The following is an 11,754-nucleotide window of genomic DNA, read 5'->3' as shown; positions in this document are numbered from 1 at the left end:
GAAAACTATCCAACAGATATTCCTGATCAAGGAGACACAAAATGGTAAGCCCTTTTAGTTCATTTACTTTAGACTTTGGTCATTTTCCACTTGAAATCCTATTTCTTTGTTTGGTTCAACTCTATGGAAATCAAGAATTTTAATTTTAAAATTAACCCTAAGATTTATATAATAATTGGTATTTTAAGATTAATTAAATATTTGGAAAATTATCAATTCATGTTACAATTTAAAATAGTAAAACCCAGAGCTTTCACGGCAATACTAAGTCTCAACTCTCTTTCTGGAAAGTGAAAAGTTTATTTTAAATTGTATTTGAACAAATTCTAAGAGAAATAATACTGATATACTGTGAAGGAGAATTAACATCAACTCTTTCAGAAGAGATATAAAAAAGTGAAAAAGAATAAAATGAAAGGTAATAAATCAAAGTAAATATTAGAAGAGACATTTTATAATGGAACATTGTTTCTAATTAAAAATTATTACTAATGAAATGAGAACCCACAGATTGAATTTTAAAACTCAGTGCAAGTCTCTACAGAGACGATTTTTATCACATAGAGGCTGTTGCTTGTTTGTTAAAATAAATAATAAGAAAACTGAAGCTGGAAGAAGAAAACAAAAGAAAACTGAAAGTATTAATAAGAGAAATGGGAAGAAAAGAAGTGTTATCTATTTTACTTTAACTTGGCAAAACTTTTATTATCCTTTAGAAAGAAAGTTCACAGGGTGCCTAGATGGCTCACTTAACCTAGGTGGTTAAATGTCCAACTTTGGCTCAGGTCATGACCTCACAGTTTGTGAGTTTGAGCCCCATGTCAGGCTCTGTGCTGACAGCTCAGAGCCTGGAGCCTGCTTCAGATTCTATGTCTCCCTCTCATTCTGACCCTCCCCCACTTTACATTCTTTCTCTGTCTGTCTCTCTCTCGAGAATAAATAAACATTAAAAAAAAAACTTAGAAGGAAAATTCTCAGAATTTTGTCCTAGAATGTGTTTACAATTAAATTATACAAGGAACTTTCCCTAAGAGAAACTATTATAATATGGCTTTTGTCTTCTAATATTATTTTCCGTAGCAAATATTAGTTTGCTGTTACATTAGCCTGTTCTCCTTACCTTTTAATTGTAAGACGAGTAAATTATTCCTTCTTCAGATCTTCAACACGAAGTTTAGTATACTTTTCTCTTTGGAATCTAGATATTCTTCCAAGTATTCAGTAGTATCATACTATGTTTTTTTAAATATCTTTATGAAAAATTATTTGGAATTGTTGCCATTTCTTAAACTTTTTTGCATTGCCCTTATTCCCATAAATTATTACAAATACATTTCACTCCAATCCTTCAGATTATGCTATAGAATACATAATTCCCTGGTTTCTCTTCTTTGTTACTCTGATCTAAATCAAACCTTTATTTATACTTATTTATTCCTTTATGACTATTTCTTTTCCTTTGTCCTCTAGGATACAACCAGTCAATTTAAGTACTCTTTTCCTGTCTTGTATTATTTACTTCATTCCTCTTCTCATTGCTTTTATTGGCCTGTAAATCATTTAAGAAAAGGCACGATCCAAAGGCAAACTTGTATCTTAAGATATTGGCCTTGTCCTCTCCTTTAGTTGCAAGATTTCTACACTTTGTTCTTATTATATGCATTGCATCAATTCTTGTTTCTTCCTAAGATTTATTCCCAAAATACTTATTACGCTTCTTTCTCAAAGGCTTCCAGCGATTAATTCCTAGGTTTGAAATATTCTTCTATCTAACTTCTTTCTATTCATTTGAAAATTTTACACTATTGATCATATGGCTTTCTTCCCAACAGTCCCAAAAGTTCTCTATTCAATATTATCAATGTATTTTTTGCCAAATTCAATAATTATTTCTTAATCTTCTTTATCTTACTTAAATTCTGCCTGATCCAAATACTCTGAAACCTCTGGCTGTCTCTTCCTATCCAAAGGCTTTATAAACAGAATGACTCCCAAATTTTTATCTCTAGCCCAGCTCTCCAAAACACAAATCTTATATTGAAGACACTATTGCTTATCTCTGTGTGCGTATTTAATAGGAGGGAGGGTGGGTGGGAAAGGCGCTAGGTGGGTAATGGGTCGTTAAAGAGAGCACTCGTGATGAGCACTGGGTGTTGTATGTAAGTGATGAATCACTGGTTCTACTCCTGAAACCAATATTGCACTGAATGTTTACTACCTGAAATTTAAATTAAAAAATATTTAATAATAAATAAAGAAAATTAAAATCAGCCTTTCAAAAACGGTTTCTTCAGTGATCTCCTTCCTTCCTCTCTCATTAAGCTAAAGCCGAGGTCCTTAACATATACAGGGCCACGTATCATATTCCACTTGTCCTTGAGACCTTTATTCCTATCATTTTCTTTCTTGCAGAAAGATATTTAGTATTCCAGACACACTCCAACCTTACATGTTTCGCTACAGTGATTCTTTGAAAGGTTTGCTCAAACTGTGAGTCATTTAAGTTTACACTAAGCACCCTCTATATACTCCAATCCACAACCATGATCATTCTTATTTTAAAAAGTTCACAGTATTCCTCATGACAGCTAGAATGCAAGTTCTACACACGTGAATTTGTTTTCTTCTCTGAATTGCCAAAAATAACACCCGTTATGTTGTAATATCTTAATAAAAATCCTGAATTAATTAAAAAACGAAAAGAAACAAAATTTATTTTTCTTGATTTCATTTTTTTTCCTAAACCTATCCTCCACAAATAAATAAACACTTTCTAGGTAAAAATGCGCTTCATAAAGCTTATGAATGAAGCTCCACTGTGATGTTTAAATTATCCTGGAAGCATGCTTCACTTACCTTGATAACAATCTATTTATCCTGTTATTAAGCTGTTATCAAGCTAAGGTCACCAAGGCAAGACAAGGTTAAGTGATTTGTCAACATTTTTTACATGCATATTTTATTATGCATATACAATATATAATTATATTATATATATTATATTGTTATATAATATATAATTCTCTTTATTTATAGTTATGAATAATTATGAACTAAAAAATAATTTAAATTCTTCATGTATAAACTGAATGATTTATAAAGTATCAACTTAATTCTAGATTCTCAACATCTATTTATTATTTAAATGTCATAATATTTGGGGCATATATATATGTGTATATATATGTATATATATATATGTGTGTGTATATATATATGTATATATATATATATATATTTGTTGTAAATGGAATATTACCTGACCATCTTATCATCTCCCCAATTTTTTCTACCTAACCCGAAGAACATTCCTTCATCCTGAATGTCAATTTTGAATTTAGTTCACATTCTTTTTCAGCTATACAATTCCCTGCCAATTTATGTAGGTGTGACCTATTAAATACTCTTTTTGTGTTCAACGTGCATATATACTCCTTTACTGCTTATAGGTATCAGAACTTCAACAAAGATATTGTTTCTTAATCAGGTAAAATTCACATACTATAAGGTTCACCGTTTGGAAGTGTATATTTCCTGATTTTCAGGATATCTACAAACTTGTATAATCACCATCACTATAAACATAAAACATTCTTGCTGTTCTCAAAAAGAAACTCTGTGCCCAACAGCAGTCAATCTCCATCTCCCTTTTTCCCAGATCTTGGCAACCACCAATCTATTTGGTGTTTTCTATATTTCTGTATATTTCTATAAACAGAAACATACAATAAGTAGCACATTGTTGATAGCCTTTTCTTTTGGATTATTTTACTTTATTGCTTATTTTAATGCTTACTGTTGAGAGAGAGAGGAAAGATAGAGAGCAGGGGAGGGCAGAGAGAAGAGGGAGACACAGAATCTGAAGCAGGCTCTAAGCTGTCAGCCCAGAGCCTGATGCAGGGCTCAAACTCCCAAACTGTGCGATCACGGCCTGAGCCATAAAGTCGGCCGCTTAACTCAAGGAGCCACCCAGGCGTCCGTCCCTCTTCTGGATTATTTTAAAAGATGATTCGTACAACAAACAGCCATGAAAGTTAAAGAATATATTCTTCTGGGGCAGAAGTTGAGCAGATTTGTCCTTAGCTGCCTTTAAAAGACCAGTTTTCCGGGGAGCCCACGGGGCTCGGTCAGTTGAGCAACCGACTTCGGCTCAGGTCATGATCTCACGGTTCGTGATTTTGAGCCCCACGCGGGGCTCTGTGCTGACAGCTCAGAGCCTGGAGCCTGCTTCAGATTCTGTGTCCCCCCTCTCTCTCTGCCCCATCTGCACTCATGCTCTGTCTCTCTCTGTCTTAAAAATAAGTAAAACATTAAAAAAAATTCATAATGAAATTGTAAAAAATAAATAAATAAAATACCAGTTTTCCTAAGCTTGGGATTGCTCAACAGCAATACAAGTCCAGTGTACATGCAATGTCTGCTTACACCCACACAGAGATTGCTCCCAAGTGCTCTTGTATTTTTCTTAATGTTTATTTACTTACTTTTGAGAGAGAGAAAGAGAGAAAACAAGCAGGGAGGGGCAGAGAGCAAGGGGGGCACAGAATCTGAAGCAGACTCCAGGCTCTGAGCTGTCAGCACAGAGTCCAACATGGGGCTCGAACTCATGAACTGTGAGATTCATGACCTGAGCTGAAGCTGGAAGCTTAACTGACTGAGCCACCCAGGTGCCCCACAAGGGCTCCTGATAGAAACATGAATCTTAAGCTCCTGACTGTGCTGTATTAAATCCTTCAAAGCGCTTGGTACACATCAACCACAATTCTTCTGTCTCTTGAATTCTTAATTTCATAACAATTATATCTCAACTGTTTATACAGTCTCCAGAAAATTACCAAAATCAATGATAGCACTATAAACCAACAGCTATGAATATTAGATGAACATTTAATCCAACTAGAAAATTCTATTACCTTCACTTTTCTTACCACAAGTAATTTAAAACTTCCACTCAAACCTAAAAATGAGAATTCTTATTAAATTTTTTACTTCCTTTCACAACTCCTTTTCAAAAGTAATGTGCTCTATAAAATCATCTAGCTCTCAAATATTTGTTGGCAAAACACACTGCAAAAGGATGATGTAAACAAAGAATTGGAGAAGATCACTGAAATTAATCCTTGGGAGAAAAATAACACTGAAAAAACAAGAGGAAGATATGTACACTCAATGTGAATTTAAAGAAGCTTGACTTTCTCTTATATATTTTACATAGCATAGTAGGCATGTTAACGTTTTAAACCAGAGGTGATCAAGGCTCAAATTTATATTTAAAATATTTCTTTTCAAAAATAAAATTTTTGTCAGAAAATTCATGCATTTTTTACCTACTATTATAGAATTTAATGAATCTGAAAGTGATGTTTTCTTCTCACCACAATTATTGAATACAACCAATGTTTTTATTTCTCTATATGTCCGCAATGTTTTTGGTAATACCTTTACTGAGATAAAATTCGCATACCATATATTCACCTGATGAAAGTTGTAGAAGTTAGTGGTTTTAGCATATTCAGTTATGCAACCTTCAACACAGTCACTTTCAAGAACTCACCACACCAGAAAGAAACCCTTTACCCATTAGCAATCATCCCACTTTCCCCCCAACCCTCCTAGCCCTATGCAACTACAAATGCAATTTCTATTTCTATTCAATGACTTATTCTGAATACTTCATTTAAATAGAATAACATAATATGTGGTCTTGCATAACTCACTTCTTTCAAACAGCATAATCTCTTCAAGGCTCATCCATATCGTATCCTGTATCAGCATACCATTCTTTCTTTTTTAAAGTTGATTTATTTATTTTGAGAGAGAAAGAGAGCATGCACCTGCACATGAGTGTGGGGAGGGGCCTAGAGAGAGGGAGAGAGAATAGCAAGCAGGCTCTGTGTTATCAGCCCAGAGCCCACCATGGAGTTCAATGTCAAAAACCATGAGATCATCACCTGAACCAAAATCAACAGTAGGACCCTTAAAAATCGAGCCACCAAGTTGCCCTTTTACTATCTGTTTTTAATGGCCAACTAACTGTCTATTGTTAGGAGTATACTATTGTAGGGGCATACTATTTGTTTGTTTGTTCATCAGTTAACGGACATTTGTTTTTTTTTCCTACTTTTGATTATGGTGATTAATGCTGCTATAAACAATCATACATAAATTTTGCATCTATACATGTTTGCATTTGTTTAAGAGTAGAATTATGGTGCATGTGGTAATTCTGTTTAACTTTTGGAGGAACTACCAGACTGTTTTCAAAGAACCTCCTCCATTTACATTCCCACTAGCAATGTATGAGGGTTGCAGTTTTCCCATGTATTTACCAACATTTGCTATTATTTTAAAAATTATTATTTTATCTGACCTATACAGTGTGAATTGTTGGTTTTGATCTCCTTCTCTAATGTCAAATGATATTGACATTTTTCATAAGATTATCTTTGGACACATGGGACTTACCACCTTCGCTCATATTTTGTTTGATATATATTTTTTTTATTACTGAGTTATAAGAGTTCCTTATTTATTCCAGATAAAAGTCTCATCAAATATGTGATGTACAAATATTTTTCTACCACAGTGTGAATTGTCTTTTCATTTTCTGGATGGTTTCCTTTGAAGCACAAAAGTTTGATTTTGATGAAGTTCAATTTAATTAATTTTTTTTTCACGGTTTTTACCTTTTGTGACATCTAAGAAACCACTGCTTAATCCATGGTCACAAATATACATGTCTATATTTCTTTCTAACAGATTTATAGTTTAAGTCTTAGCTTTAGATCATTAATCTATTTTGAGATTTTTTTTTTTTGTATAAAATTTGAGATAGAAATCCTACTTCATTCTCTTGATTGTGAACATCCAGTTGTCTCAACTCCACTTTCTTTTTAAGTTTTCATTTATTTTGAGAGAGAAAGAGAGACAACGCACATGTACATGCACACATATGAGTGGGTGAGTGGAGAGAGACAAAGAGTGAGAATCTCAAGCAGGCTCATGCTGTCAATGTAGAGCCTGATGTGGGGCCTGATCCTATGAAACTGTGAGATCATGATGCAAGCCAAAATCAAGAGCTGGATGCTTAATCTTCTGAGCCACCCACGTACCCCTACCTGTATTCATTTTCAAGACCCTTTTAATGAATCTTATTCAGCGTTAAGTGTGCCTTCTTGGGTATCTCCTCAGGTACAGGCTTTTCTTTAGGGCATAATAATGTCATCTGTGAGGTGGCAAAGTGAGCTCCAGTCTGTTTGGGATGTGCAGTCATTCTCATGGCATGGGTTCATAGTTGATATTCCTAACATTTTTCAAAACCTGTTGGTTCAAACTAGCATTTTTATGTTGATTTCTGGTTTGGAGATTTCTGTATCTTTTAGATAATGTGAGAAATTATTTTGGTCCCTGATGTGAATATTGCACCAGCTAAACTTTCTTCTCAAAGCTTTGAATGAAAACCTCTTTCTGTGTTGATCTTGGTACCTATGAGGGATAATTTTCTATGGTGGTCCTAAATTCCAGCTAAATTTCTGAACAGCACTTCTTTGATCAATTATTTTGGCAGGCAGCTCCACCATAAATAGAAGTGAATTATTTTACTAGGAATACAAACCCTCACCAATTTACTATTCCAATATACCACACTGGGTTTGATCTCAGGCCTGGGTCAAACACGTAAGAGGTTTCGCCTTTATTTAAATTAGTTTGATTCCTAAGAAGGATTTTATCTTTCCTTTTTAGTCTCTAGCCACAATTAAGTGTGCTTTTGCATCTATTCACTTTGCTTAGGAGAATTAAATAACTGCCTAATTTCTAGTGTGCTAGTTTCTATTAATTTATTATTTTAATTTATTACTTAATTTCTACTTACTGATAATGAATCAAACCTTAATGAGGATATTATATCATTCTTACTATTATATTTATAGTTATATCCATTCCACAGTTAAGAAAGTTTGTAACTAAAGGACATCATTTTGCTTATAGCTCTTCTGAGAACGGTCAACTTTGTCCTCATGACTAAAACTGACCTATAGATATTGTTTATGTTATAAACATTGCTTTTACATATATCTTACAAACAGTTATATGATGAAATTTTCTTGTGTTTTATTTGACTTACGGCTTTTTCATTTTATACAATTACTTTGTTATCCATAATTCACATGCCATTTTGTGTAACTGCATTTTTCCATGTTTTACTTTATGAGATTTGGATCTCACAATACTTAAAACAGCTCCTTGCATTTTGACTTCCACTTCTGGAGCTATACTTAGCATTCTTTCCTCTTACCACTAAAAAACAATGAAATAACAAAACAAACATAGAAAGCTAGACCTATCGCTATACGGTCTTACGGGGACTAAACAGATAATGGCTGTCGAAGCTAATCAAGTCTCCAGTATATTCCTACCCTTAGAATCAGCAAGGTTCCTCCAAACCCCTGAAAAAATACCATTTGCAATTAATCCAAAGAAAGTTAAATATTTTGATAAACATTAATATTATATGTTGATGTAAATTATTACTGGGATCCTTGTATAGGATCTATATGCTGACAACTACAAAACATTGGTGAAAGTAATCAAAAGAGTGTCAGATAAACAAAGACATACTTGTTCATGGATTTGAAGATTCAATATATTAAGATGTCAGTTCTCTCTGATTGGTGTATATATTTAATGAAAGTCTTCCAAAATCCGAGCCAAGATTTTTTTCAAGAGATGAGTTTATTCTAAAATTAAACGTTTGTGAGAAAAACTCTCTCCACTCCTAACATATAAAGAAAGCCATTTTAGATTTCTAAGTCAGCATGGCTGTATGTAAACTAGGTTCAAACCAAAGCCTGACTTTTGGCCCACCATGCATGCATTGTGTACTTTGTGAATGAGCAGCCTAAAGAAAAACCATCTATACGGACGTATCTGTTTGTGCTCCTAGTGCCTGCATTCCTTTAAGACAAAACTCATGATTCCTGATTATATGCTAATCTACAATTTTTTGAGCTTTCACAAGATGTAAAAGTATATAACCCTTATAAAAACTGGAGCACTTTCATTCTCTGGAGCAGCTTCCTCCCTGTGAAGAGTGTATTTCTTGAAATCTTCTTCCTAGCAAAGCGGCATTGATGTGCAGACACCCAGACCTGCATCTGCAACAGCCACAGTATCAATCTTTGTTGTAAAGTCTACTTTTTCTGGGAGAATTCCAGGAAAGATGATGAAGTAGGATCCTAAGCTCACCTCATTCCATAGCTACACCTAGACAACACCCACATCAACGTAAATAACCCAGAAAATGACCCAACATTGGTAGAATTCAATTAAATGTAGAAAGGACCGCACTGAAGAGAGTAGGAAAACAAGAGATTTGTTGGGGGAGCTAAAGCCCCCAGGTCTGGTCACCTGAGGGAGGGAGCCAGAGGCATGGCACGAAGGTGAGAAACAGACTATCGCAGCAGGGAGTCTACAAGAAAAAAAGGAATCCCCATAGCATTTGACTTTGAAAATCAGAAGGGCCAAATTTTATGAGTCCTCACAACCAGCAGAACTTACAGCCTGGAATTCTAATAATCAGTAGGCCCAGCTCTGGGAGAGACAGGAAACCGAGTCCTTGCCCATAAAGAGAGAGCCCACAGAGATACAGCTTAGAAGCAGCAGTTTGAAAACTGCCTGGGGCTAAAGGGAGTGAGACTTATTTACTAATATCAGAGCTTGCTGAGGGACTTCACTAGGAACATAGGAGCTGCTAGGTACCATTTCTGTCCCAGCCCCCATCATAAACAAACAGCTACGTGCAGGAACAGGCTAGGCACCAGCATTCAATACCTAACTTCCTTACACTGTGCACCACCTCCTCCAGCCAGGTCCTACTGCTGTAGGGCCCCTCTCCATGAGCTCAACCTTGGTATCCCAAGTATCTCTTGAATGCCTGCTCTGCAAGGCTTCAGTGCCAGCAGTGGCTGTAACTGGTCACCTCCGACAGAGAACATGTGCACCTTTTTAAAACTACACACCCCGTCTTTTTGTGCTTTGCTGAATGGCCTTGGCTACCTTCAGTCTCTGCAGTGACTATGCACCCCCTCTGGAAGTAGACTTGGGACCATAAGGCAAGCTGAGACCCCCCCACCACCACGGTCCTCTTGCCTTGGTTGGGTATTATGACATTATGATATTCCTCAGGCACTCCTGACTGCCCAAGAGCAAAGGAAAGGAAAACAAAAAATGGTTAACTGATAGAGATCAAGGTCATGCAGGACAGCAATCTCCATCAGTATGCACATGTCTTAGTAAAATGACAAAATAAAAGCAATCTTACCAATAGCCTAATTTCCAGAAACCTACAGACTCAGTTTTCTGGAGCCCCACATCACCATCCCCTCCATAGTGATGTGGGGAACAAAGGCAAGAAGGAAATGGCAAATAAAATTAAATTTCCTGATAGCCGGAAGCCCATTGACAGATACTTGAGGTAGACAGAGTATAACATCCCTCCAGGAAACCCCTACAGTCCTAATGTTTATGCTTTACTACAGGGAAAATCACCTTAGCTTGACAATAGCAAGGCCTCAGATATCTTAGGAGTCCTCTTTAGCACATCAAAGTCCCTCTGGAAGCCTCCATTTTGCCTTTAACTCCCCCAACTTCACAATATATAACTAGTCATTGTGCATAGCTCTTTCTGCCCATGTGTCCTGTCCCCATGCTTTAATAAAAATCATCTTTTGCACCAAAGATGTGTACAGAATTCTTTTTTGGCCATCAGCTCCAAATCGCCATCACTGCAAAACCCCGTTATTTGACATCTGAATGTTGGGCTTTGAGTGTTTTCATCTGAACTCTGAGCCATGGTGCAAACTTGGTGAGTACTTTCTCTTTTCCTCTTTTACTGTCATTTCAGGGTCTTTTTCAGGAGTACGGTCTTATTGCAACATTTTCATGTTGATTGCTCAGCTGCAATCCTCTACCCCGAAGCTACTCTACAGGGAGGAGAAAGCCTGCCTTTTGGCTAGAAGTTAGTATCCTGGCTGAAAACGTAGTAAGACCCAGAAAGTTGATGCCCTCTAGTCCTGTCCTTATACAAAGTTGTCTGTCTCGGGCACAGGACAAGCAACCTAAGTCACCAAGATGGCTGCCAATCTTAAGACTCTGTGTGAGGTTTCCTCCTCATTCGTCTAACATGATCCACTCCACATCTGTGGTCTGGCTGCTTCTAGCCCCAGGACCTCCACTGACAGCCGGCCAAAACCAGTACCCAATTGAATTAAAATGCAACCGGGGACAATTCCTAGGAAGTTGCCTGTACAGACTGTATGTGTTGCAATGTCACTGAAATCATGATGGATTTGTCTTTACTGTTTTCAGCCAATGTTCTCTACTAACTACTACTTAAATTACAAAATTAGGTAATTACCCCTTGTAAAACTTTTCCCATGTTTTCCATAGGTTAAAAATGGTGATTTCTGGTCTTTCTCAGGAAGGCAAACTCAGTCCATAGTCTAGGCACCCATCTGCAGTCTAGAATGCATTGGGGAAGAAGGGGAACCCTAGCATCCCTCCTCAGGGGTCCTTAGTCAGCTGGTCAATGCTCACAGAGGCCTCATTTGAGGGACTCCTTTGGTCACTTTGACACCAGGAACCTCTGACATATCCTGCATGTGGGACATCACCCAGGAGTCTGGGAAGGGGGATTCTAGGGGTAATGGACCTTCTTTACTTCTCTCTTTCTACTTGTCTCTCTAGGAGGAGCTG

The 11,754-nt window shown here is 36.4% G+C and overlaps 1 protein-coding gene across 3 annotated transcripts in view; it reads right to left on the bottom strand.

Moving 5' to 3' along the window:
• Positions 1 to 11,754, bottom strand: part of LOC147571165 (putative gamma-taxilin 2) — a 353,593-nt gene that overhangs the window by 218,762 nt on the left and 123,077 nt on the right. The window lies entirely within an intron of this gene.

The sequence above is a fragment of the Puma concolor genome, unplaced genomic scaffold (assembly GCF_028749965.1).
Source record: "Puma concolor isolate L17-30 unplaced genomic scaffold, mPumCon1.1.hap2 unalloc_scaffold_5, whole genome shotgun sequence".
NCBI classification, from domain to species: domain Eukaryota; kingdom Metazoa; phylum Chordata; class Mammalia; order Carnivora; family Felidae; genus Puma; species Puma concolor.
This window is presented reverse-complemented; position numbering and strand designations above follow the sequence as displayed.